The sequence below is a fragment of the Bubalus kerabau genome, chromosome 14, assembly GCF_029407905.1.
Source record: "Bubalus kerabau isolate K-KA32 ecotype Philippines breed swamp buffalo chromosome 14, PCC_UOA_SB_1v2, whole genome shotgun sequence".
In the NCBI taxonomy this organism is placed as follows: domain Eukaryota; kingdom Metazoa; phylum Chordata; class Mammalia; order Artiodactyla; family Bovidae; genus Bubalus; species Bubalus kerabau.
In genome coordinates this window covers 56,430,349-56,456,770 of record NC_073637.1, presented here as the reverse complement: position 1 = coordinate 56,456,770, position 26,422 = coordinate 56,430,349, and the positions used below count along the sequence as shown (strand labels likewise).

The 26,422-nt window shown below is 36.5% G+C and overlaps 1 non-coding gene across 1 annotated transcript; it reads right to left on the bottom strand.

Moving 5' to 3' along the window:
- Positions 1-24,995: 24,995 nt before the first annotated feature.
- TRNAF-GAA (transfer RNA phenylalanine (anticodon GAA)) lies at positions 24,996-25,067 on the bottom strand. The gene has a single exon. It is a non-coding gene; the product is annotated as a tRNA-Phe (tRNA).
- Positions 25,068-26,422: the final 1,355 nt, after the last annotated feature.

Below are 26,422 nucleotides of genomic sequence, written 5' to 3'. Positions count from 1 at the left end.
AAAAGAAAAAAAAAGTCCTTTTCATTATAGGGGACTGGAATGCAAAAGTAGGAAGTCAAGAGATATCCGGAATAACAGGCAAGTTTGGATTGGAGTACAAAATGAAGCAGGGCAAAGGCTAACAGAATTTTGTCAAGAGAACACACTGGTCATAACAAACACTCTTTTCCAACAACACAAGAGATGACTCTACACGTGGACATCACCAGATGGTCAATACTGAAGTCAGACTGATTATATTCTTTGCAGTTGAAGATGGAGAAGCTCTATACAGTCAGTAAAAACAAGACCGGGAGCTGACTGTGGCTTAGATCATGACTTCCTTATTAAATTCAGTCTTAAACTGAAGAAAATAGGGAAACCCACTAGGCCATTCAGGATGATCTAAATCAAATCCCTTATAGATTATACAGTGGAAGTGACAAATAGATTCAAGGGATTAGATCTGGTAGACAGAGCTCCCACAGAACTATGGACAGAGGTTCACAGCACTGCACAGAGTCAGTGACCAAAACCACCCAAAGAAAAAGAAATGCAAGAAGGCAAAGTGTTTGTCTGAGGAGGCTTCACACATAGCTAAGGGAAGTAAAAAAAAGCAAGGGAAAAAGGGAAAGATATACCTAACTGAATGTAGAGTTCCAGAGAACAGCAAGGAAAGATAAGAAGGCCTTCTTAAATGAACAGTGCAAAGAAGTAAAGGAAAACAATAGTATGGGAAAGACTAGAGATCTCTTCAATAAAACTGGAACTATCAAGGGAACATTACTAGCAAGGATGGGTATGATAAAGGACAGCAATGGTAAGGACCTAACAGAAGCTGAAGAGATTAAGAGGTGGCAAGAATACACAGAAGAACTATACAAAAAATCTTAAGGACCCAGATAACCACAATGGTGTGGTCACTCACCTAGGGTGACATCCTAGAGTCTGAAGTCAAGTGGGTCTTAGGAAGCATTACTACAAAGAAGACTAGTGGAGGTGATGGAATTCCAGCTGAGCTATTTCAAAATTCTAAGAGATGTTGTTAAAGTGCTGCCCTCCATATGTCAGCAAATTTGGAAAACTCAGCAGAGGCCACAGGACTGGAAAAGTTCAGTTTTCATTCCAATCCCAAAGAAGAGCAGTGCCAAAGAATGTGCAATTATGCTCATTTCACATGCTAGCAAGGTATGCTCAAAATCCTTTAAGCAAGGTTTTAGAAGAACTTGAAGTGAGAACTTCCAAATGTACAAGCTGGGTTTGGAAAAGGCAGAGGAACCAGAGATTAATTTGCCAGCATTCACTGGATCATGGAGAAAGCAAGTGAATTCCAGAAAAACATCTACCTCTGCTTCATTGACTACACTAAATCCTTTGACTGTGTGGAGCACTGCAAACTGTGGAAAATTCTCAAAGAGATGGGAATTTCAGACCACCTTATTTATCTCCTGAGAAACCTGTCTGTGGGTCAAGAAGCAACAATTAGAACCTTACATGGAACTGGTTCAAAATTGGGAAAGGAGGACGTCAACAGTGTGTATTGTCACTCTGCTTATTTAACTTATATGCAGAGTACATCATGCGCAATGCTAAGTGAATGAATCACAAGCTGTAATCAAGAATTCTGGGAGAAATATCAACAACTTCAGATATGCAGAAAGTGAAGAGGATCTAAAGAGCCTCTTGATGAAGGTGAAAGAGGAGAGTTAAAAAGCTGGCTGAAAATTGAACATTCAAAAAACTAAGATCATGGGATCCAGTACCATCAGTTCAGTTCAGTTCAGTCACTCAGTCGTGTCCAACTCTTTGCGACCCCATGAATCGCAGCACGCCAGGCCTCCCTGTCCATCACCAACTCCCGGAGTTCACTCAGACTCACGTCCATCGAGTCAGTGATGTCATCCAGCCATCTCATTCTCTGTCGTCCCCTTTTCCTCTTGCTCCCAATCCTTCCCAGCATCAGAGACTTTTCCAATGAGTCAACACTTTGCATGAGGTGGCCAAAGTACTGGAGTTTCAGCTTTAGCATCATTCCTTCCAAAGAAATCCCAGGGCTGATCTCCTTCAGAATGGACTGGTTGGATCTCCTTGCAGTCCAAGGGACTCTCAACAGTCTTCTTCAACACCACAGTTCAAAAGCATCAATTCTTCAGCGCTCAGCCTTCTTCACAGTCCAACTCTCACATCCATACATGACCACAGGAAAAACCATAGCCTTGACTAGATGGACCTTCGTTGGCAAAGTAATGTCTCTGCTTTTCAATATGCTATTTAGGTTGGTCATAACTTTCCTTCCAAGGAGTAAGCGTCTTTTAATTTCATGGCTGCAGTCACCATCTGCAGTGATTTTGGAGCTCCCCAAAATAAAGTCTGACACTGTTTCCCCATCTATTTCCCATGAAGTGATGGGACCAGATACCATGATCTTCGTTTTCTGAATGTTGAGCTTTAAGCCAACTTTTTCACTCTCCACTTTCACTTTCATCAAAAGGCTTTTTAGTTCCCACTTTCTGCCAGTACCATCACTTCATGGCAAATAGGGAAAAAATGGACGCAGTGAAAGATTTAATTTTCTTGGGCTCTAAAGTCATGAGGGATGGTGACTGCAGCTATGAAATTAAAAGACTCTTGCTCCTTGGAAGAAAAACTATGATGAAACTAGACAGCGACTTAAAAAGCAGAGACATCACTTTGCCACCAACATCAAAGCTATTGTTTTCCCCCAGTAGTCATGTACCAAAGTGAGTTGGACCATAAAGAAGGCTGAATGCTGAAGAATTGATGTTTTTGAATTGTGGTACTAGAGAAGATTCCTGAGAGTCCCTTGGATAGCAAGTAAATCAAACCAGTCAATCCTAAAGGAAATCAATCCTGAATCATTGGAAGGCCTGATGCTGAAGCTGAAACTCCAATACTTTGGAGCTTATATGCAGAGTACATTGTGTGCAATGATAGGCTGGATGAATCACAAGCTATAATCAAGAATTCCGGGAGAAATATCAACAACTTCAGATATGCAGAAAGTGAAGAGGAACTAAAGAGCCTCTTGATGAGGCTGGTGCAAAGAGCTGACTCATTTGCAAAGACCCTGATGCTGGGAAAGATTGAAGGCAAATGGAGAATGGGGGGAGAGAATGAAATGGTTAGATAGTATCACCGACTCAATGGACAAGAATCTGAGCAAACTCTGGGAGATAGTGGAGGACAGAGGAGCCTGGCATACTGTAGTCCATGGGGTAGCAAAGGGCTGGACATGAGTTAGTGACTGAACAGCAAGATAAATTGATTGGATACAAGACAAAATATCTAATTCTGACACTTAAGTTGGATCAGTGAATGGTCAGTTAGTTCTAAAGTCATAAAGTGAACTTTGTGATAGTAGTTTTACTCTAGTCTTCATTTTATGTAATTCAATGTAAAATGGAAGTGTATTAATTTTTCTGATAAATTCATATGGCAGATTGGTCTTCAAATATTCAGTTCAGTTCAGTTCAGTCACTCAGTTTTGTCCGGCGCTTTGTGACTCCATGGACTGCAGCATTCCAGGCCTCCCTGTCCATCACCAACTCCCAGTCTTTACTCAAATTCATGTCCAATGAGTTGGTGATGCCATCCAACTGCCTCATTCTCTGTCATCCCCTTCTCCTCCTGCCTTCAGTGTTTCCCAGCATCAGGGTCTTTTCAAATGAATCAGTTCTTTGCATCAGGTGGCCAAAGTATTGGAGTTTCAGCTTCAACATCAGTTCTTCCAATGAATACTCAGGACTGATTTCCTTTAGGATGATGGACTGTTGGATCTTGTTGCAGTCCAAGGGACTCTCAAGAATCTTCTCCAATACCACAGTCCAAAAGCATCAATTCTTTGGTGCTCAGCTTTCTTTATAGTCTAACTCTCACATCCATACATGACTACTGGGAAAACCATAGCCTTGACTAGATGGACCTTTGTTGGCAAAGTAATTTTCTCTGCTTTTTAATATGCTGTCTAGCTTGGTCATAATTTTTCTTCCAAGGAATAAGCATCTTTTAATTTCATGGCTTCAAATATTAGGGGTTTCTAACACATTCAATGTATTCTAAGAAATGTGCATGTAATAGAAAGATACATATTTTTGCCTCACACATATACATTCCTCTTTCCTAAATCAGATTATGGAGCCCTTTGATCTTCTTATGAGGATTCCTTTTAATTTTTGGATATGTGAAAATAACTTTAAAATTTGTTTCTCTTTACTATCTCTTATATCAAATGACACCCAAGTTAATGCCAGTAAACATTTCTTCCCTTTCACAAATATATTTATTTATAATAAATATTTAAGGTATATTTGTACTTATTAGTCTTTTTCAGATGTGGGACTCTTTTTAAAGAAATCTCCTTTTCCTTTTTAAAAAAGCTGTATGACATTTATCTTAGTATTCAGATGAATTAAAATTAATTATGTTTTGGAAATTGTAAGATTTAGAACATGGATTGAATGACTGAAGACATCTCTAAGTAGTAATTTCTAACTTGAATTATGGTTCTGATGTTTGAAAAGCAGCAGCTGATGTAAATTCAATATGTGAAAAATGGAGGAGGGAAGAGCATGAACAAATGCCAAATATATTCCAGAGTTGAGAAAAACATTATATATAAAAGACATTGAGAAAACTTGTCATAAATCATAGAAATTCAGAAATCATAAATTAGGACAGTATTAAGATAGTATAAATGTTCAAACAATTCTGGCTATAGCTTACACTAAAAATACTGTATAATTCGAACTCTTAGGACTGTTGGCCGCAAATTCTGCAAACTTCTTTCACTTGAGAAAGAGGATAACAGCAACAAAGGCACCTCTTCCATACAGGTAGGGTCCTTGTGTACATGAGGGAAGGAAGAGTATAGCTGTATAATGGTGGGATGTCTTCCAAATGATGCGGAGATGACATTTTCTCTGATAAAAGGCTTATAGTTTTTAAAAGTGAACATTTTGGTTCTTTTTCACGGTTGTAAACTGACCTAAGTCCTTTTTCCCATTCAGCAAATGTCAGGGATCGTCTGATAAATATTCATAGTCTCTGGGGTTTAGAGGGAAGTGGGAACTGTGTTTCCTTTCCTTTGTATCCTTAGTACCAGGTGGTAGGTATCAAAGAAGGCAAACATGATTTCATGTACAAATATTAATAGCAAGAATGCTCAAAACAATCTTATGACCTATTTAGTATGTTGGACAATATCTCTCATGGTCTTAGGCTTTTTCACTGGCAATTTGCATGAAAAGTTGACACCAAAGTGGACTCATGGACTCTTTGAGGACAAAACAGGCCAACTTTACAGTGACGTCAAGTGCATTCTCTGGGAATTTGGATGTAGGACTGCATTATTTTGCATCACTACAAAAACTCTACATGATAGACACGACTTAAAATGGCAATTTTGACGCAAAGAAATATCTGTTTAGCTCCAGTTTCTGTTGGCAGGTTGGGATAAGGGGTTTGGCTGATCTATACTGGGCTTGGGTGGGTGTGCCTGCTTGAAGCTATCTTCTGCTGGGCGTAGATCTTAGCTGGGATATGACTTGATCTAGGGCCCAAGCAAATGAAGTGTCCACCTGAAGGAAGCTCGTGTTATGGAACAACAGAGGCAGAAGAGGGCAAGATTAACTGCACAAGTGCTTTTTAAACCTTTAGTTATATCGCTCGCAGTAACACGCTATAAGCTAAAGCAAGTCCTGTGCCATGTATAATCACATGTGGATGTAAGAAAACATGAAAAATTGGGGCCATCAAAACAATTTAGCACAAGGACTAACAAAGTTAAAGAACTTGAGATGCACACCCCACTTGAAAAATTCTTCTACCTAGTCTTTTAACTTTTTATTTTATATTGGAGTTTAGCTGATTAACAATATTATGATAGTTTCAGGAGGATAGCAAAAGAGCTCAGTGGTAAAGAATCCTGCCAATGCAAGGAGATTCAGGGGACACGGGTTCAATCTCTGGGTTTGGAAGATTCCCTGAAGGAGGAAATGGCAACCTACTCCAGTATTCTTGCCTGGAGAATCCCATGGACAGAGAAGCCTCGTGGGCTTACAGTCTATGGGGTCGCAAAGAGCTGGACACAATGCACACACATATACATGTATCCGTTCTTCTCCAAACTTCCATCCTATCCAGGCTGCTGCATAAAATTAAGTAGAGTTCCCTGTGCTATGCAGTAGGACCTTCTTGGTAATCCATTTTAAATATAGCCTTGTGTTGATCCCAACTCCCTATATATATACCTTCCCTCCATTTTTCCCCCCTGACAACCATAAGTTTGTTCCCTATGTTTGTTGAGTGTGTTTCTGTTTTGTAAAAAAAGTTCATTTGTATAATGTCTTCTACCTAATCTTAAAATGAGACCTATACATATATCTTAATCAAATAATTTTCTCGGAATATTACTATTTCATCAATAAAAATGTTGCTTTAATATCCTCTTGCTAGAAGGAAATGGCAACCCACTCCAGTGTTCTTGCCTGGAGAATCCCAGGGACGGGGCAGCCTGCTGTGCTGCCCTCTATGGGGTTGCACAGAGTCAGACACGACTGAAGCGACTTAGCAGCCGCAGCAGCAGCTAACTAATAGAGGTTATCACGTTCGCCTAACACGCGAAAGGTCCCCGGTTCGAAACCGGGCGGAAACAACTTCACTTTCCCCCCAAACTTTGACTTCCCTGGTGAAATATCTTGGTGTATATTTCCATAATGATATCTGAAATTTTAAATAAAACTCTTTAAAGTATTGATTCCTACTTAAAGTACTTCAAGTGCTGTCAAAATAATCCTAGTGATGTAGACACAACGCATCACATCATCAGCATATATCACCACTCAGGTAATTACCAGAGTCACAAGTCTTTTAATGAAGCAATACCTCCCGACTTTTGTAGGGCTGCTACTGCTAAGTCACTTCAGTCGTGTCCGACCCTTAGCGACCCCATGGACTGCAGCCCACCAGGCTCCTCCATCCATGGGACTTTCCAGGCAAGAGTACTGGAGTGGGGTGCCATTGCCTTCTCCGTTTTGTAGGGCAGTCCTATCTATATTCTGAAAAACTGATCCCTCTGATTTTAAATTATCTATGCTGGGTGGAAGAGAATTTTGCTTTTAAACCAACTTCAAATAACATGGATTAAGCAGAATTGGACGCTTGGTATCTGAAATTCCTCACCAAAAACAGTTCATTCTCTTTTTTAACTCTCTTGGCCTTGGACACCTGATGTCACCAATTGTGAAGTGTGAACACTCTGATCCATTATCGACTGATTAAAAGCTAGCCTAGAAACAGCTAGAAAGTTTTTAAAAACCACTGGTAATGTCAGAGCTACATAAAATTTCTTCTAATAAGGAATTTACCCTGGAGGGAAATAGAATTACTATCTTGGCAAGTGAGCTGGAGCTTGAAAAGACAAGGAGAGCAATCTCGCAGAAATGAGTGGCAATTCTTGACTGCAATCATCAGGAAGGAGAAAACTGAGTAAGTTGAAAAAATAGTCACAAAAAATTGCTCTCCTGATGTTTCCCAGTGCTGGTATTGGAGGCCAAACATGCAGCCAGGCAAAGAAAGTTAATCACCTTCAAGGCTTGTAACAAAAGAATAAATCAGAGAGAAAACATCAAATTGAAATCCAAATATAAATTTTCAGAAAAGAAATTAGAGAAAAATAAGAAAGTCGAACACAGGGGAAAAAGCCTGTAAAATACTATTAAAATGAAAGCAGACACTTGTCATATTTCTAAATGTAAAAAACCTACCTGTAAGTTATTAATATAAGACTATTTACTAATATACTTTCCAGTGGCCAAAATGATGCTAATCTTATTAGAACAAGATATGTTATAGACACACTGTCTATTGGAATCCATGGTTTGAAGGTATGAACCACAAAACACTTGAGTTTCTTTGAGGAAAGAGATCTGGCAGTTATTATTTTTACCATTAAAAAATAAAACTATGTGCAAAAGTGCTGGACAGTAAAGAAATCACTATAGTATATCTTCAAATACAGAGTATGCTAAAATTTTTATTAGACTATCTAAGAGGTCAACTGGGTTAATAAAGAAAAAATATATTTTTAATATTATTTTAATATCTATAGTTAAATGGTAATATTTTCTTCTTTACTGCTGATTTTGAAAATTTGTATCCTTTATTTTCTTGACTGTCAATTTTGTTGATATTTTCAAAGAAAAGACTTTTAATTTTAATTCATTATTTTTTCTTTTGTTTTATGTATTCTAGTTCATTTATCTCCCCTATAAGTTTTATTATTTCATTATTTCTGCATGTTCTGGATTTAGCTGGATTTTTGGAGAGAGAGCATGTTGCTTTACTCACTCCATTATGCCAGAAATAAATCTAGTTAAAGTAGAGATGCATCATTTTAGACCTCATTAATCAGAATCCCTGGAGGGGATTCCACTGAATGTCTACTTCGTAAAATTCCCATGGTGAAACTGATGGTCACCAAGATTGAGATACAATTATATTTGGCAGCTCTATGACTTTAGTTGAGCTTATATTAAACAATTATGTTCATATTCTAAAATAAGATAATCAAGCTTAATAGGTAATTTAGGTGTAGAATCAATACAAAAGCCCCATACATATATAAATATAATATAAATATATATATTGATATAATTTTTCAAATGATAAATAATACAATATCATGTCAGTTATCTAACATGCTCTCTCTTCTGGATACATTTACATGTGAAGCCAAATTGTAATGGAAAGGTTGTTTGGCACGAGTAAATAATTAGGATAGAGAAAGCTAAGTGATAGCATATGGTTAATCTGATTAGTTATGAGAGCTTGATATCTCCTCCTTTGGATGATTACACTTGCCATAGTAAATTCAAATGTCCAAGGCAAACAGTCATGCTTCAATAGACAGTATTAGAAACATAGACAGTTCTTTCTTTTAAGTTACACCTACTCCTAGATTTCCTTCAAGTCTTTAATTAACAAGATAAATTTAAGTGTGGAATTTGTTGTAATTGCATGACTGGATTTTCATATACACAGTCTTTTCATAGTATGTATTTAAAATCTCTTCTATTGTAGGCTATTTCTATATGGAAACTCATAATTAAGAGAATGATATACTATCAAATGATATTAATACCAGAATAAAGAACATCTTTATCACTGAATTTTAGCAATACTCTAGATACAATTTAGATAAAACATTGCTTTTTCCAATGTTGGATAAGGATCAAAATCATTTTGATGTTACAGTTTTATATCTAAGAGAACACTTAAGGTACTATAAATTTGGGTAACTACTTGCTATGCATTATCTAACATTCATAACATTTAATTTACTAACATAATTATTAATAATATTAGTAACATAATCATAAACAAGATAATTAAGGAAATAATTTTTGTTTAAATAGTAGAATTTAAAAAATTACACTCCAAATATAAAAGAGATGAAAAAATAACTTGTTTACCATACTTAAATATTTAAATGAAGTCTTAACAGAGTCAACTCAATTGAATACCCTATTTCTGTTTTTATAGTTCCATGTAGAATGGGAATCTACATGTCCAGACTCCTTGCCTTGAGAATATCACTTGTATTTTCATATTTCAATTTTGATCATGTTAACTAGTATATATGATAAATACCAATTTATCATATAAAGTGGTAGCTCAGGAGTGAAAGGTAGAAAGATTCATGTAACCTTACAGGTATTTGACTTTAGTCTCCATTCAGGTCCAAGTTCTCTCTCTAGCCTTTAGGCTGTCAAAGGCAGTATTTGAGCTGGTCAGGTCTCAAATAGTCATGAAGTCAGTGTGCACATTTACATAATTATTTGGACAATTTTAGCACAGCAAAACCACATACATTTGTCTTTATCTTCTTTGTGATTTATTGGAAGAGATTTGGGCCTGAATTCTTTTGAATAACTGGCTTTATCCCTGTATTAGTCAGTTTGGACAGCTATAACAAAATACCATAGACTGGGTGGCTTATAAACAAAAGCAGTTTATTTCTCATAATTCTGGAGGCTGGCACATTTAGATGCTGACACATTTAGAGTCTAGCAAGAGTTCAGTTTCTGGTTCATAGATGACAGCCTTTTTGCTATGTTTTCACATAGCAGAAGGAACAAGCAAGTGCTCTGGGGTCTCTATTGTAAAGACATGTATTGAAGCACATTTTGCTGCCTCAAAATGTCTATCTTTGGCATGAAGATTAATTTAGGTTGATCATTTTCAAGAAACAGAAGACTGTTTACAGAAATCCCTTACTTCACTTTGAATGTGTGGACTAGACACAGGAATGCTCCTGTGACCATACAGAATGCCCAGAGAGTTATACCTGTAGATTCTGCTGAGACTTGAAGAAAGAACAAAATCTTTGCACCAAAGAGATCAATTAAGACTGATTTTTATTTTTAAGCAAGAAACCCTTAGAGAGAGTGGAATTAAATGTGCTCTTGAAAAATAATTGTCATATTTATTACCGTAAGAGGCTACAGAAGAGCTATTTTCACATGGGCCCAGATTTATTTATCCAGAATTTCCCATTAGCAAAGCAAGTTCGTTTCAACTAAATTATACATAGAGACAAATGCTTAAAGGACTCCAGAGAGAGCAATCCCAACAATAATTTCCAAGCAGCTTTCCCCAACATGACCCATAGTCTGTACCCTAGCAGTGTTTCATTTAGCTTGATTGTTGCTAAGCAACAAATAGGGGATAGAAATTAAGCTTCTAGAATCACTTACACATTAATTGTAAGCCAGAAACATTAGAATAATGCAAGTTTCAATAATGAAGGGTATTACATATGTTGTCACAGTATGCCTTTTTTCCTCTCCAAGAACAGAAAGACCTGTGGGCTACTTGTCATGGGGAAATGACATTTCATTAGCTTTTGGAGGTACTGAGGCAGTAGATTTTAAGAGAAACAATTAGGTGTTTTATAGCTATCTTTCCCTTTCTCAAAGGTTTTCTTTTCTAATTGCTATTGACTTTGCTTTCTTTGAACTACTGAAGCTAACAGTAGCAAAAGTAGGTGTTATATTTCCTAGTTAGGAAGTTGCTGAAGTGTTCTGATGATTGCATGATTACTAATGATTTTTAAATGCAAGGAAATTAAGGACCATTAAAAGCAAAGAAATGAAAGACCAATTTTTGTTCTCTAAAGTTAGAGATCTTTGCCAGATTTTGATTTTCCCATCTGGACAAAGGGATATTCTGAAATCACAATGCATCTCCATCCACATCTCTTGAGGTTCTTATACTACTATCTATGGTCACTCTCCTTTGTGAAGACGTGTGGCTGTATGATTTTCCTTTCTTTCTAAATGGAAAACTTGGGGACATGTGTTAGCTTAAGCACATGCTCTTTCTTGTCCTATGGTAGCATGTCAATATTTGGCCAATAAAATACACTATGGAAAATCTGAAATAGTGTCAGCAGTGAGCTTCCAAAACACTTGTTTACTGAGACTAGAAAAGTTTATTGGGCAGTGTGGGTTTCTCAATCAGCAAAGATTAGATATTAATTATTTTGTTGTTGTTGTTTAGTCAATAAGTTGTGTCTGACTCTTTTGCAACCCCATTAACTGTAGCCCACCAGACTCCTCTGACCATAGGATTTCCCAGGCAAGAATACTGGAGTGGGTTTCCTTCATTTTCTTCTTCAGGGGATCTTCCTAACCCAGGGGTCGAACCCATGTCTCCTGCACTGGCAGGCAGATTCTTCACACTCAGCTACCAGGTAGCTGTACTAAGTACAGATTATATTAAGTACAGACTGTAGCTGTACTAGAGTCTATCAACTGAAGTCATTTAAGATACATGCCATATTAGGTATATATTCAACCTCCACACACTTAGAAATCCTGTGTGAGACATATTCACTATACTGAAAAGAATATGGACTAAAATTTTAGATAAACAGAAGCTTGATTTCAAGCCCTGGCACTCGATATCTGTGTGACCATGCCTAGTACTTCCTTGTTTCTTGGTCTTAAACATATATAAAATGGGGCAGGAGGTTTGTGACTTAACTCAAAGGGTAACTGTATGACTCTTATAGAGATTCCTGACCAGCCACACTTAAATTTCTTTGCTGCCCTTTCAGCATTGTTGGCCAATTCCTTCTTTTGATTATCCATAGTTGTACAATGTTACCTGAATCTCTCACTAGGAAACAAGACCTTTCCTATCAAATACCAGTAAATAACAAAGTTTTGCTACCAATATGTGAAATTAAAGTAAAATGTACTGTGATCAATCACCAACAAATACTGAAAAAACTAATGTGATCTATCACTCAATGGTGCAACTCTTATTCATATAGAAATTAATTTACTGAAGAGTTAGCAATGAAGTTTTTATTTTATGCATTTACTCACTGTGTCCCTACCCTAACCTTGTCCTTGGCATCTGAAATTTGAATCACTTTATTGTGAGACCAGTATTATTTAGGTAAACCTTGCTTTTTGAAAATTAATGTATACTAAGGACAGGAAAGCCTGGCCTGCTGCAGTCCATGGAGTAGCAAAGAGTTGGACACAACTTGGCGACTGAACAGCAGTGAGAAACAAGGACTGTTGTATATGTGTACACCTATTTCTTTTTATCCGTAAGAGAGGGTGGACTTCATCTGTTTTATTCTCTGTTGCTTTCCTAGCGGTCAGAACAATGCTCAATGCATAATGTGGAATAAAAGAAAAAATGAATATTATCACATGCCTCAAGTGCTTATCACAGAGCCAAGAATGTATAACAATTACCCACTAAAAGCTGAATTTCTTGGTATTTACTTAGTGCCTCTGGTTCTAAGAAGAGGTAAATTTGTCAAAATGAATTAAGCACTCAGTGTGCTCTAAATGTGTATTTGGCACAGTATAATTTTGAGAAGATAGAATTTAGTTCCCTGAAATAGGCTTTGTGCTTTAGAGCCATAGAAATCTAAATTTGACCCCTGGCTTTGGTATTTCACATCAGGTAAGTTATTTAAACACTCTAGGCTTCAGGTTCTTTATCTGTGTAATTGCAGTAAGTATCTCTGCTCACTTAATTAAAGTTTGTGAGGCTTCAGAGGGATTATATATGCCAAATGCTTAGCCCAATGCCTGGCACTTAGTAGGCACACAAAATATTTTGGTACTGTTTAAGTTTGTAGCCAATAAGGAAAAACAAAACACTTTCAAAAAAGATATAATGAATCAAAAAATATAGATGACAAAAATATAAGTATACCCAGCTGTAGCTATATGTTGTATTTTTAAATTTATTTTTTTTATTTTATTTTTTAAACTTTACATAATTGTATTAGTTTTGCCAAATATCAAAATACATTTCTCCAAAGAAGACATACAGATGGCTAACAAACACATGAAAAGATGCTCAACATCACTCATTATCAGAGAAATGCAAATCAAAACCACTATGAGGTACCATTTCACACCAGTCAGAATGGCTGCGATCCAAAAGTCTACAAGTAATAAATGCTGGAGAGGGTGTGGAGAAAAGGGAACCCTCTTACACTGTTGGTGGGAATGCAAACTAGTACAGCCACTATGGAGAACAGTGTGGAGATTCCTTAAAAAACTGGAAATAGAACTGCCATACGACCCAGCAATCCCACTGCTGGGCATACACACTGAGGAAACCAGAAGGGAAAGAGACACGTGTACCCCAATGTTCATCGCAGCACTGTTTATAATAGCCAGGACATGGAAGCAACCTAGATGTCCATCAGCAGATGAATGGATAAGAAAGCAGTGGTACATATACACAATGGAGTATTACTCAGCCATTAAAAAGAATACATTTGAATCAGTTCTAATGAGGTGGATGAAACTGGAGCCTATTATACAGAGTGAAGTAAGCCAGAAGGAAAAACACCAATACAGTATACTAACACATATATATGGAATTTAGAAATATGGTAACAATAACCCTGTGTACGAGACAGCAAAAGAGACACTGATGTATAGAACAGTCTTATGGACTCTGAGAGAGAGGGAGAGGGTGGGAAGATTTGGGAGAATGGCATTGAAACATGTAAAATATCATGTATGAAATGAGTTGCCAGTCCAGGTTCGATGCACGATACTGGATGCTTGGGGCTGGTGCACTGGGACAACCCAGAGGGATGGAATGGGGAGGGAGGAGGGAGGAGGGTTCAGGATGGGGAACACATGTATACCTGTGGCGGATTCATTTTGATATTTTTAAATTTAAAATGTAATAGACTGTTGAAAATCAAATCTGAAATTGAAAAAATTCTGCATTCTTTTCTCAGAGGAAACTGTTGTAAACATTCACAAAGCAGGAGTCTATAGATGCGGACAGAGAGATCAGAGCGACGGGTAAGGTTGAACTGAGAACTAAAGTCATATAAATGGCTATTCTATAACCAAAGCTAGTTACATAGATTCAGTGTATTATTTAGTTTACAAAATATGTCAGATTCTTAGTATACAGCCTTTGTTTCTCCATTTGTGAAATGGAGATATGAAAGATACTTACCTTATCTCATTGGTTATCACAAGGGTCAAATGAGATAACACATTTATTTATTTTGAATCCTGGACATAGTCAGAATTCAATAAATCTTAACTGATCATTATATTATTTTGTTCATATAAATTAATCTTGGGCTTTTCTGGTGGCTCAGACGGTAAAGCATCTGCCTGCAATGTGGGAGACCTGGGTTTGATCGCTGGATCTGGAAAATCCCCTGGAGAAGGAAATGGCACCCACTCCAGTACTCCTGACTGGAAAATCCCATGGACAGGGGAGCCTGGTAGGTTATGGGCCATGGGGTTGCAAAAAGTTGGACATGACTGAGAGACTTCCCTGACAATTCTTTTTTACTATGTATTTTATCATTGTATTTTTTTTTTTATTAATGCCTTTTTCCTTCACTTTCTCATTACAGGATTAATGTGACAGTCCTCCTCTGATTTCCCTGTCCTCAGTTGCTCCCTAATTTACTTTTTTGTTGAAGTTTTGAATCATTTTCCATTGTACATGAGAAAAACACAAACTCCAAGCATCCCCAACTAGTGCTTATAAACTTTCCAATTAGTATTCCACATACTCTTTGTATTTCAGTCAAACAAATATACTTTTGTTTCTCTATTTTACTCCACACATAATTTTTTACCCACCATGGACTGACAGAAAGTTTTCTCTGTGTGCCCTGTCTGATTCACAGCTCTCTATTGATGGGTGTTATGAGATTGCCTCTTAATTCAGGAAGACGAAACAGCCACAGATCAGTAATGTGTGCCATGGACTCTGGAGTGGGGACAGACTCTCAGAGATATTTGTCATTTCTGATATGTGTCATTCCCGCTAATAAGACATTCTTACATGGCTTTCTCTAAGTTCTAACTTTTTCAGAGACTTAGCTCAAATTCTACCTCTTCTATAATTATCCCACCATTCCATCTATCCTAGTCCAGAATAATCACTGCCTTTTCACATAGGATTTACAATGTGAATCCCTTCCTTGGCACTAACATATGCTATTGATATGGTTGCTCATGGCTTCAATTTAAAGATTGCATGATGTCAACTATATTGTGACTTTTTCTAGAACAGATAATTCTGCATGCATCGATCAATTATAACTTTTACTAATCAATCATAACAATAGCTTAGTTTTTTTATTATCTTATCATTTTATATACTATATCCCAGTAAGGCTTAATTATTCGTGGCCTTATTGGCATCAAGTGTTAATATTCTGATATTTACTGACTTCAGTAGAAAGCTTTTGCTCGCCAACTTTATTTTTATATGGGGTGTTATTCAAACCATAGACATGGGTTTAGAAAAGGCTACTGTGTTTTACAAATTCAGTACATTTTTATGAGTCCAGATTTTTCTGCTAACAGTGACAATCCAGTTAAATTAAGTAATAGAGTAAATATTAAGCATGTTTATAAAAAAGTAATTATGGATCCCATGTTAGAGAAAATCAGGTATTTTACCCCTAGAATAGTGAAAATATAGAGGGAGGCTTTTGATTTTCAGAGTAAATTATGATGTGGATGTAAAGCCATCCAACTTTACCTCTCTGATCTTCCTTTGTTCTCCAGACCTCCTCAAAGTGGTCCAGAGATAAAGTGTTGAGATTACTCATATAAGAGTTTAAACCCAGCTGCAACATTTACTAATAGCTTGACCTTGAACAATCTACTTAATTTATTTGGGCTTTGGTCTTTATAGAATGGAAAAATGACATAAGGTCCCTTTCATGTAATGAGGATTCAGCAATGGTAAAGTAAAAGTTATATTTGGCAGTTGTAACAATACCATTTACTGATTTATAAGGGATACATTGATCACTTTAAGTATTATTTGAGTTTTAATATCATAAAATATTTTAATGACTGGAAATAAAAGGTCTTCTGTTGTGGAACAGAAATTTAAAATTTTAAATAAAATATTAGTAATTGACTATGCCAAAGCCTTTGACTGTGTGGATCACAGTAAACTATGGAAAATTCTGAAAGAGATGGGAATACCAGACTACCTGACCTGCCTCTCAAGAAACCTATATGCAGGTCAGGAAGCAACAGTTAGAACTGGACATGGAACAACAGATTGGTTCCAAATAGGAAAAGGAGTACGTCAAGGCTGTATATTGTCACCCTGCTTATTTAACTTATATGCAGAGTACATCATGAGAAACGCTGGACTGGGAACCAAGGTTACCAGGAGAAATATCAATAACCTCAGATATGCAGATGACACCACCCTTATGGCAGAAAGTAAAGAAGAACTAAAGAGCCTCTTGATGAAAGTAAAAGAGGAGAGTGAAAAAGTTGGCTTAAAGCTCAACATTCAGAAAACTAAGATCATGGCATCTGGTCCCATCACTTCTTGGGAAATAGATGGGGAAACAAAGGAAACAGTGTCAGACTTTTTTTGGGGGGGCTCCAAAATCACTGCAGATGGTGACTGCAGCCATAAAATTAAAAGACGCTTACTCCTTGGAAGGAAAGTTATGACCAACCTAAACAGCATATTGAAAAGCAGAGACATGACTTTGTCAACAAAGGTCCATCTAGTCAAGGCTATGGTTTTTCCAGTAGTCATGTATAGATGTGAGAGTTGGACTATAAAGAAAGTTGAGCGCAGAAGAATTGATGCTTTTGAACTGTGGTGTTGGAGAAGACTTTTGAGAGTCCCTTGGACTGCAAGGAGATTCAACCAGTCCATCCTAAAGGAAATCAGTCCTGGGTATTCATTGGAAGGACTGATGTTGAAGCTGAAATTCCAATACTTTGGTCACCTCATATGAAGAGCTGACTCATTTGAAAAGACCGTGATGTTGGGAAAGATTGAAGGCAGGAGGAGAGGGGACGACAGCGGATGAGATGGTTAGATGGCATCACCGACTCAATAGACATGAGTTTGGGTAAACTCTGGGAGTTGGTGATGGACAGGGAGGCCTGGCGTGCTGTGGTTCATGGGGTTGCAAAGAGTCAGACACAACTGAGTGACTGAACTTAACTGAGCTGAATCTAGCACTGTTTAATTACTCTTCTATCATATGACCATTTCTTTAATAAGAAATCAAGGAGGTTTAATTTTATAAAATCTACTGATAAACTTTATATTTGTATCATTTGTTATATATTGCTAATATAGTTTATATAGATATATATTCAATATAGTCATATATGTTTAGTATATGTATTTATTTTTATCATTGCTGCATAACAAATCACTCCAAATCTTAGTTGCCCCAAATGACAACCACTGACTGTTCCTCCTGAGTCCTTGAGTCACCTGATCATTGCTCTAGCTCTGAGCCAGGCTTGCCTAACTCTGACTAGACTCACTCACACCCCTGTGGTTAGCTAGCAGATGATAATGTCATTCCTCAATGGGTAGTTGGCTTTTTTTGGCTCAGACAAAATCCATTATTCACCAGCCTAGCCCAGATGTGCTCAGACTGTGGTGGCCAAGTTTCAATAGGAAGAATGGAAGAAGGCAAATTCTTTTGAGGCATAGGCTCAAAATTGAAAAATATTGTCTTTCTCTGTTCTGTTGGACAAGGTAAGGCATATATACAGCAGAAATTCAAAGTAGAGAGAAATTGACTCATCTTACTGGCAGGAGCTTCAAAAGCATGTTGTAAAGAGCTGTATATGCAGGGAGAGGTGGAGACTTGTTTAGTGAAATGGCGACCCACTCTAGTATTCTCATCTGGAGAATTCCACAGACAGAGGAGCCTGGCGGGCTACAGTCCACGGGATCGTAAAGAGTCAGGCATGACTAAGCAACTAACACAATGTTAAATATTGACACAATAAAGGAGAAAAGTAACTGTAGAATCATATCAATTATAACTGCTACAAGATCATTATATTCAAGAAATAAGATACAAATTTTATGTAAAAGAGAAAAAGAAGGACATCTCCTGAACTTGATAAAGAAAATCTTTAGAAACCTAAAGGTGTCATTTTTGGTTAGCAAAAGCTGTAGTCAATATTTGTATTAGTTTCCTAGGTTTAGCTCAACAAAGTACCACAAGTTAGGTGGCTTGAAAGAGCAAAAATTTATTTCCTCACAGTTCTGGAACTAGAAGTCTAAAATAAAGGTGTCAGTAGGGTTGGATTCTACAGGAATCTCTGAGGGAGAATGCTTCATGATTTTCTTCTAGTTTCTGGAGATTTGACACTGTCTGTCATCCCCTGACTTGTAAAACTTCAATCTCTGCCTCTGTTTTCACAAGGGATTTCCCCCTTAGCCTCTTATCTTTGTGTCTCCTTCTCTTCTTCTTATAAAGATACCAGTGATGTGAATTAAGGCCCTATCCTACTCCTGTATGACCTCATCTTAACTAATTATCTCTGCAATCTATTTCCAAATGAAGTCACATTCTGAGGTTCTGGGAAGGACTCAAATTTATGTGGACACCCTCCAACCAGGGGCCTCCTTGGTGATTCAGACAGTAAAGAATCTGTCTGCAATGCAGGAGACCTGGGTTCAGTCCCTAGGTCAGGAAGATCCCCTGGAGGAGGGAATGACTACCCACTCCAGTATTCTTTCCTGGAGAATCCCATGGACAGAGGAACATGGCTGGCTACAGTGCATGAGGTTGCAAAGAGTCAGACACAACTGAATAACTCACACTTTCACTTTCATATCCAACCCAGTATGATATTATTGCAGTGGATATAGATTATTCAACTACTTTTCTGAATATTTATGTTAATTATTTTAGATGAGATAAAGAAATAAGATAAAGAACCAATGATTTGGAAAGGAGAGCAAATATCTTTATTAATAGTTAATAGGGTTGTATATCAGGAAAACCCAATTGATTCAGTTACAAATTATTGTAATTAAGATGATAGTCTAGCAGGATGGCTGACTTCCAGGCAAAATGATGATGTAAACTAGTAAGAAAATATAGTTGGGAAAAAGAGACCACTCACATAAAGAAGCATCAAAACAGAAAGAAAACCATTATTTAGGTCGTATATAAGGAAGAAACATGTAACGTGGGTTTTAAAAGTAAAAACCCTGTACAGTGTGAAAGAACACTTTCTGAGTAGAAAGTAGTACTGTAAGAATGTTAAGTACACTAACCAAAATGTTCATATGGAAAAATTGTTAGTATAGCTAAAAGATTTTGAAAACAAGATACAATTAGATGGGACCTGCTTTAACTGGTGTCAAAATCATTATAAATATCTAAAGATAAAAGAAATTAGACTCTGATTTAGAAAAAGACATAAATCAATGGAACAAAATAATAAGTTCAGGACAGGACCAAGGATGTGGAAATTTTTGAATGGTACATGTAGCATTTCAAATCAGTTGAAAATATTTGTTTTTTGAGAGATATGGACAATTGATTACCAATTTTAGTAAACATAAATTAAGGCCCCTTCATTCAAAATTGTAAAGATTTTAACATTATAATACAAAAAAACCACTAGAAGCAAAGATGTTTGTATTGTCTGGCAGTAGATCATTTTCATCCAGTTGCAAAATCTAGAAATCATAAATGAATGATTGGCATTTTAGACTGCACAAGATGTCTGAAAGGTCTTTATAGACAAAAACATCATAAATCAATTAAAAAACAAATTACAGTATAAAGGAAAACATTTAGCAACACATAACAGTCTGTGATCCTTTAAACTGGTAAGGAAAAGATATAGTCTAGCAGAAAATAGAAAAGACATATGAATGATTAATCATATGGGAAAAAAAAAAGCAAATGGCCCATAGTCTGCCACAAAAATGTTCAAACTCACTATTTATCAAATGAATTGAATTGATGAGATTTTTGAAAATTATTAATTTGAAGGACTGATGACATGCATGATGATAAGAGCATAGGAAATAGGTATACACATAAATGAGATAAAACAGTGGTTAAAAGCTAGGCCCCTAAAGCTAGACTGTATGGGTTCAAATATCAGTAGTGTTGCTTACTGTGTAATCAGGGACCAGTTACCTGATCTCTCTTAATCTCTGTTCTCTCATGTGGAAAGAAATAAAAATAACAGTAATAAGTAACTACCTGACCAGAATTTTGGGGACAGAGGAGTAACAAGCTAATATATACAAAAATTGCCTGGCACACAAAAAATGTTCATTGGATACAGCTATAAATGTAAATATGAGAGAAACATGCTATACTACTTTAGAAGGACAATTTGTGTGTGCATATAAAATATAATACAATACTCATATGAAATGAGTACTCATATGAAAAGGTACTATTAAAGGTAGCTCAGAATGTAATTACAAATAAAAAGTATACATTTTTACATGGAAATTGGATAACTATAGTTATATCATTATCTTATTTAGTTTTAAAAAAGCTTATATTTTTGTATGCATATATACAGAGAAATGTATCATCAGAGAATATTTCCATAAGCATCTAGCATAATTTTAGCAGGATACTATAGTGACTCTCCAATCTTCAATCATAAAATTACAGGAAAGATATTTAAGGGGCTATATCGATTTCCTAAACTCTCAGCTGAGCACTGTGTTTGGAGGAAGAGAGACTCTTACTGGCTCAGCATGGGCCACATATTCAGGGCTATGTATAGAAAATGGGAAACCCTCATGGCTTGACTGAAAAGTGTAATTCTTCAAAGTTGGGGGAACTATTGACAGAAAAATGGCGAAATGGTTTTGGGAAGCTAAGTAAAAAAAGATGTCTACCACATTTTTTATTTTTATGCATTTCCACATGTGTGTGTGTACTTATGTGTCACATGTTCTCTCTCTCATACACACACGCACAAACACACACATCACTGTTACCATGTATCTTTCTCTATTTAGTTAATAATAGATGATTGACTTTTTCTATTTAATTGCAAGAGCAACCTATGTTCATTAAGGCCTTTCCTTGTTAAGTTTTTCTGACTTATTTGTTAAGTTGTGAAGTTGGTCTGGAACTATTCCCTATTTGATTAAAGTTTGGGTTTGTATCTGATAACTGAATTGGCAATTTTTTGTGTGTGGTGAGGAAATGGATAAATATGAAATAGATGATGGGATAATTTTTATGGATACACTTTCATGGTTCAGTTAAATCATATCTAAATGGGGCTTGTAAAAGCGATGTTTAGGGCATTTTCTACTTCCAGGTTAAAATTTGCAATAATATTTTGTCATAATAAGATACTTTTATAATCCTTCCACATTTCTTTTTGCACAAAAGCTAATAATTGCTAGACATAAGAAAAATAGATTGAATGGAATCAAAACTGGGGACAATAGACCAGTTAGAAGCCTATTTTAGTAGTAAGAGTGTTTCAACAAGGCAGAGGAAACAGAAATAAATAAGAGAAAATAAATTCAAGGAAATTACAGAATGATTACCCCCATGTCCATGTCTACCTTTTTAGATGCAAAGGGTGATGAAATGAAGGAATTCAGATTTCCTCGAAGCATTAAAAGATCATAATAGGGAGGAGAGAATTAAGTTCCCAAATCTTGACTATGAGGTACTTGTGAAATATCTAAGTGAAAATTCCCAGTTAATTTAAGGGTTTGAGACTCAATATTCACTCCCTCACACTCATCAGTCATTGTTTATTTAGCTTCCTTTTTGTGTGTGTAAGGCACTGTTACAGGTTTGAAGGTTACAGTCGAGGAGGTGAAAAGAACAGTCTTTGCTCTCGTGAATCTTAGAACCTAGGATGGAAATATACAATAATCAAGGAGACAAATGAATACACAACATGATTTCAGTTATTAAGATGTAATGAGAAGAAAATAAAACAGATTTGAATCTAGACAAGAGATTATTTTAAATAGGGTGGTTAGCCTCTGAAGTGACATTTAGACACAGACCTCCAATATGATAATTAATCTTGTCACATTAGCTAAGGGAAAAGAAAATTTAAGGGCAAGTTGTCAACATTGTCAAAACCCACAGAGTATAATAATATAAAGATATAAAAATGTCCTTTGGATCTAGCTATCTGGAGGCTATTGGTGACCTAAATGAGAGTAGTTTCAGTAGGTAAAGGAACAGATGTTAGACTGAAGAAAGAAGGCATGTATGGCTTAAAAAAAAATAGAGGTAGCACAAGATAATTTTTACAAGAAAACTTAGCTGTCAATGGACAGAGAGAAGTAGTACTGATGCCAGGATCTAGGGATGCCAGGAAAGAAATTTGTAAATGTTTCCAATTATATTTTCTCATGAATTTACCGAGTGAATAAATTTAAGCAACTTTCATTAGAATATAAAATTTAGTTCATTGATAAAATGACATATTGTTTTAGGGGTGGGTAATAGTATTATTTCTTAGCCCATTAATTTCATGGTAGAACAAGATGGACAAAAGCTGAGGTGCTCCATGGTGCATAAAGTACAGAGTTGAAATTTAGTCACTGGTAGATTACATGAGAACAGCTTGGAATTAGGACTATTTTCAAAGGATTTCTAAATTTAAAGGATGGGTCTTTTTCCTTGAGCCATTGTTTTCATGATGAGAGATATTTTAAAATTTTTCTTTGAAGAATGGTGAAAACATTTGCTTTTTCTGAATTAATATATCTGGGAACAAGTCTTGGTAAAGGATGCTACCCCTTTTATTTAATAAACATGCAGACACACCTCTAAAACAAGCTGAAAATCTAAGCATAATTTGGCCTAATAATTTTAGCCCCACCGTATTATTCCCTTCTTGAATGTGGAAGACATTCTTATTGTTCCAAGCAGCACTTAAAATACATTGTTAAATGATGTCAACGGCCATTATTTTTCTTATCCTTTCAGTGGTTGTTCCTTTATTTTACCAGTCAGTGATGCCATTTCTGATTTTTGAAATAAGACTTTTTATATTTTTTAAAAAAATGTTTCATCAAGAAAACCCCTGGTGCTAAAAATTAAATGTCTCCAGGAATGTTTTGTGTCATTAGAATATGAACTAATGATTATCAGATTGGGTCTCTACCTAGAAACTGCTCAGGAGATCCAGATTTTAATTGACTGCAGCAAGTAAAACAGGGCTGTGTTTGCTATGCTAGGCAACTGTCAAGTCTCAAAGAAGTCTCTGAGCATTTTTCATAACCAATTAATATATGACACCTTAAATAACATGGACTTGCTATTCTTTATTAAAAGAAACTAGGGCAGGGTTGCTAAATGAAAAAAAAATGTTAGAAATATCTGCAGTCATACAATTGTATTTCTGTGCAGAATTCCTGCAATTATTTCGAAAGGAAACAGAGATGACCCTAAGATTTTCTACAAACTTCCTTCACAATTTACACCTTACTTTCCATTAGAACAATGTCAGCATTATGTGCATAGATAGTTACTGAAAATTTTCTGACATGATAATAGTTTATCTGGTGAATAACAAATAAATGTGTTTGCTTTTTGATTGTCCAACCATTACTAACTTCTTTACAGACTAAACCATTTTTTAATCTGTATATTAGGAGATGTTGAGCTTGCAACCATAGCCTTTCCAGGGAAGCAGGCATATATAAATTACTGCTTTTTCTACTGTTTGTGTAACAGGGAGCAAAGGACATGGAAATAGCTATATTTATTCCTTACCATAAATTCAGACTCCATTCCCAACAGACTTTGTATTTTCTCTCCTCTAAAAGGTTATTTGAACACTGATTGTTTCAACATTAGAACATATTCCTTATAGCCAAAAAATTATCTAATTGTTGATTGGGTATATAAACTCCCACAAATTCTGTATATTAGAAATTCTGTAGCCTACCTATGTTACTAGTTGTGTAAACTTGAATTGAAAGGGAAATCATATGTTGGATAAAGAAAGAGGAGAAAGAACTGTTGTTAATTCAGTCACTAAGTCGTGTCTGACTCTGCAACCTCATGGGCAGCATGCAGCACACCAGGCTTCCCTGTCACTGTCTCCCAGAGCTTGCTCAGACTCATGTCAACTGAGTCAGTGATGCCATTCAACCATCTCATCCTTTGTTGCCCCCTTCTCCTCCTGCCCTCAATTTTTCCCAGAATAAGGGTCTTTTCCAATGAGTTAGCTCTTCACATCATGTGGCCAAAGTATTGGATTAAGTATTTTGGATAAAGAAAGTATTTTGGATGAAGAAAGAGGAGAAAGAATAAATTATTTTATTTGATTTTACTAAGTCCAAGTTTGGTATTTTGCAAAAATTTGCAAGGGCTTGCTTCAGTTCAGTTCAGTTCAGTCGCTCAGTCATGTCCGACTCTTTGCAGCACACCAGGCCTCCCTGTCCATCACCAACTCCCGGAGTTCACTCAAACTCACGTCCATCGAGTCAGTGATGCCATCCAGCCATCTCATCCTCTGTCGTCCCCTTCTCCTCCTGCCCCCAATCCCTCCCAGCATCAGAGTCTATGAAAGTGAAGTCGCTCAGTCGTGTCTGACTCTTTGCGAGCCCATGGACTGTAGCCTATCAGGCTCCTCCATCCATGGGATTTTCCAGGCAAGAGTGCTGGAGTGGATTGCCATTTCCTTCTCCAGGGCATCTTCCCAACCCAGGAATTGAACCCGGGTCTCCTGCATTTCAGGCAGATGCTTTACCATCTGAGCCACCAGGGAAGCCAATCAGAGTCTATAATTACACCCAGATTCTACTGCTTCTCCAACTTTACGATATATCATTTGTCCAATTCTCAAAATTTCTCAGAAAGGGAAACAAAGTGGTTATGAAATTACCAGATGGCAAAAATCATTGGAGAAAGTTAGGAGTCTTAACGTAAAAGTGAAGACGAGAATAAAGATTGTAATTTGGGAACTCCCCGTTTTGTGAACTGTAAGGAATAAATTCTGCCTTCCACTAAAATTCTATCCACAATATAGTACCAACATCTATATAGTGGGAATTGAAAGAGTTGCAAGACATTTTTATATTTTGGAACAATTAGAATAGTCAACCATAAAACAGGATTGCAAAGTCCACTTCATACAGTATTTGGAAGAAAACAGTATGAATAGATTTGAGAATTAAAACTCAATAAGCATTGTCTCTCCTCCATGAAAAATATTTAGTTGTAGATTTCTAGCAAGATTAAGAACATACAGAAAAAAATGGAGAGAAGATCCTTGGAATATTTGTGGGTGAATCTTTATGAAATCTTTAATGAAAGCTTCCATTAAAATTATATGCACAATAAAGTGTCAACATCTTTATATGGGAATTAAAAGATTCACACATAACATCACTAGATTTGAGATCAATATATAAATTGCACTAGTATGAAGCTGAGTCAAATGAGATCCCATATTTGACCAATTTGCTTGGCCTTATCTATATGCACATGCTAAGTTTCATCACTCCTGCCATTGATACTTTAATTCCTTTTTCTTTGACAAATACATCTAAGTACTGTAAGGGCTACATGTGTTTTCCCCCAGATTCATTTTGAAGGTTTCACTTTGTATGTGATGTAGGAGGTAGGGCCTTTGAGAGATGATTCAGTTCAGATGAGGCTATGAGCGTAGAGCCCCCATTCTGGGAAGAAGAGACACCAGTGCTCTCTCTCTCCTCCATATGAGGATGTAGCAAGCAGTTTTCTGAAAGCCAAGAAGACGTTCCCCAGCAGAATCCAAGTGTGCTGGCACCCTGATGTCACACTTCCCAGCCTCCAGAACGATGAAAAAATGAATGTCTACTGTTTAAGTCACTCAGTATATGATGTTTTGTTATGGCAACCTGAGATGACTAAGACAAACACCTATTTTATGTCCCCCAATTTGCAAAGCACGGAAGTTTAAAAATGAGTAAGATCGGATCCTTGCCCTGAAAAGTGTCACTGTATTCTTGGATACAGCTTGAGTAGTATGAAATAAATGTGGAGCTATCAGAGTGATGCTGTCAGTTATATTTACATGCTAACTTGAAAGAAATCAGGTTCTATATTTATTGGAAAATATCTACATCCTGCACTAAATCT